Source organism: Bos indicus x Bos taurus, chromosome 27 (genome assembly GCF_003369695.1).
Source record: "Bos indicus x Bos taurus breed Angus x Brahman F1 hybrid chromosome 27, Bos_hybrid_MaternalHap_v2.0, whole genome shotgun sequence".
NCBI classification, from domain to species: Eukaryota; Metazoa; Chordata; class Mammalia; order Artiodactyla; family Bovidae; genus Bos; species Bos indicus x Bos taurus.
The window spans coordinates 6,345,001-6,347,500 of record NC_040102.1 but is presented as its reverse complement, the minus strand read 5'-3'; the positions used below and the strand labels follow the sequence as shown (position 1 = coordinate 6,347,500).

Genomic DNA, 2,500 nt, shown 5'->3' with positions numbered 1-2,500 from the left:
CGGTCGCGTCTGGCGGGCTGTGCGGCGTGGCGGGCGGCGGCTCCCCGTCGCGGGGCCGCTTGCCTTGCCCCGCCGCCTCCCGTCGCCGGCCCTGGGCCGGTCTGCCTCGGCCGGTCGCCGGCCGGCCGTCCGCCGCTGTGGGCCTGCCGCGCCGTTCGCCAGGCGCCTGGCCTCCCCCACGCCTTCCGAGCCTCGGGGCTTTCTCCCGCCCCGTCCTCCACCCCCCACGCCTCCCGCGGTCGTCTGTCCGGTTCTCCCGCCCTCTTTTCGCTTCTCCGTACCTCTGACGTGTCCCCTGCCCGCTTGGCGCCCAGCTCCCCGTCGGAGCCCCTTCCCTCCGCCCTCGGTGGTGGTGTGGGGGGAAGGGTGCCCGGGAGCGCGGGTTCGGGTAGGGGCCCCCCAGCGGATGGGCTGGGGCAAGAGGACGGGGTCCGGCGGGGCCGGCCGCAGCACCGGGTGTGTGAGGGTTGGAGGGGCGGGGGCGGGCTCTGCCCCCGTCTCGGGGGGGACGGCGGGGGGGTGGTCGTCTGGCGTCGGCGGGGCCCTCCGGGCGGCGGTCGGCCGGCGCGCGGCGGGGCAACCCCTGCGGTCACGGGCCGGCGGCGCCGAGGCCCGCGTGTGGCCGCGGGCCCGGTTGGGGCGGGGAGGGGGGACGCGGCGGTTGGGGGTCGATGTCGGGGCGTTGGCCCGTGGGGCGTGCCGTGCCCCTCGCCCGCCTCACCCTTTCCAGGTACCTAGCGCGTCCCGGCGCGGAGGTTTAAAGACCCCTGGGGGGTTGTCGCCCATCCGCCTTGGGGTCGGGGCGGTCGGGCCCGCGGGGAGTAGTCGGGAGCTGCCTCCCGTCTCCCCCCAGACCCCGCCGTCCCCCGAGGGGACGGGGTGGCGCGCGGCGTGGCGCGCCACGGTCACTGCCGCCGCGGCCGTCGGGAGGGGGCTACCCGACGGCCGTCGTGTGGGCCGTGGCCGTGTGCGGCGGCGCGTGCGCGCGCTGCCCCGCGTCCCTGGGGGAGGGTTGGGAGCCCCCCGGGCGCCTGTGGGGTTGTCCGAGCCCGCCCTGGCGGCTTGGCGCCGGACGCCCCGTCGTGTGAAACCTTTCCCGACCCCTCCGGTCTGCTGTTTTCTGTCTGACTTGGCCGGCCAGAGGCAACCCCCTCCCCCAACTCCCACCTCCGGGGAGGGAGGCGGGGGTGGGTGGGATGTGCCGCGCCAGGGGCGGGTCTCCCGCCGAAACGAAACCCTTGAAAACCTCGTACGACTCTTAGCGGTGATCACTCGGCTCGTGCGTCGATGAAGAACGCAGCTAGCTGCGAGAATTAATGTGAATTGCAGGACACATTGATCATCGACACTTCGAACGCACTTGCGGCCCCGGGTTCCTCCCGGGGCTACGCCTGTCTGAGCCTCGCTTGACGATCAATCGCCCCTCCGGGGTGCGCGTGTCCTGTGCGCGCCTCCCCGGGGGGCGCGTGGCTGGGGGCTGTCCTCGCAGGGCCTCTGGGCCCTCCGTCCCCCTAAGTGCAGACACGGCGTCCCCCCCCCCCCCCGCGCCTCTGTGGCCGGGGTGACGTCGCCCGCGAGAGGGGAGAAAAGGGGGCGTGAGCTCGCGCCGAGGCCCCTGGCCTGCCGGGGCCTGTGTGGTCGGTCTCCCCTTCGAGAGCTTCCTCGCGCCGCAAGCGGCCTTCGGGTGTCACTGCCCCTGGGGTGTCGGGGGCTGGGGACGGTCTCGCGCCACGCGGCGGGGGCCCGCGGTGGTGGTGGGGGTGGGGTCGCGTCCTCCGGTCCGCCGTCGTTCGCCGTCCCGCCCTTGGCGGCGGTGTTTGCCGGCGCCCGGCCGGCGCGGCCCTCCGCCCCCCGCCTTCCCCCTGCGGTGCCTTTCCCGCCGTGTGCCCGCGGCCCGTGCCCGCTTCCCGCCCCCCACGCGGCTCGCGCCCCGTCGGGACGGGCGGCTCGCGCTCGAGGCCGAGTCCGCGTGCGCGTCCGCGCCCCGGGGACGCGTGCCCCGGCGGCGACCCGCGGGACGCCGCGGCGTCTGCCCGCCGCTGCGCGCTCTCCCCCCGGGCTGAGGCCGTGCCTCGGTTCGCGCCCCGGAGCTCCCGCCGCGTGGGCGGTGGCGGTGGCGGTAGCGGGGGGAGGGGGGGTGGTAGGGGGCGCGCGGTACGTCCGTCGCCCGTTCGGGCTTCGGCGCCCGTGCGTGCCCCGACCCGCCCCCCCCCCCAACCCGGGCCACCTCTCCGCCGGTCCCCGCCCCGTCCGTCCCGTGACCGCCGGCTCGTGCTCCCTGTCCCGCCCCGCCTCGGTGTCTCCCTCTCTGTCCGCCGCCCGCGGCCGCCGCCGCCGCCTCCTCCTCCTCCTCCCAGAGGGGCGACGGGTAGGCGGTGGTCGGTAGGGGTGCTGTGTTGGTGCGCAGGCAAGGGGCGGGGGGGCGGCCCGGGGCGGTCGGCCGCGGGTCTCTCTGTCCCCTTCTCAGGACCCTCCTCGCGGGCGCCCCCGCTGCGCGCGC

At 77.5% G+C, this 2,500-nt stretch overlaps 1 non-coding gene across 1 annotated transcript; it reads left to right on the top strand.

Annotated features, from left to right (window-relative positions):
- The first annotated feature begins 1,253 nt into the window (after positions 1-1,253).
- Positions 1,254-1,405, top strand: LOC113885096. The gene has a single exon (XR_003509137.1). It is a non-coding gene; the product is annotated as a 5.8S ribosomal RNA (ribosomal RNA).
- Positions 1,406-2,500: the final 1,095 nt, after the last annotated feature.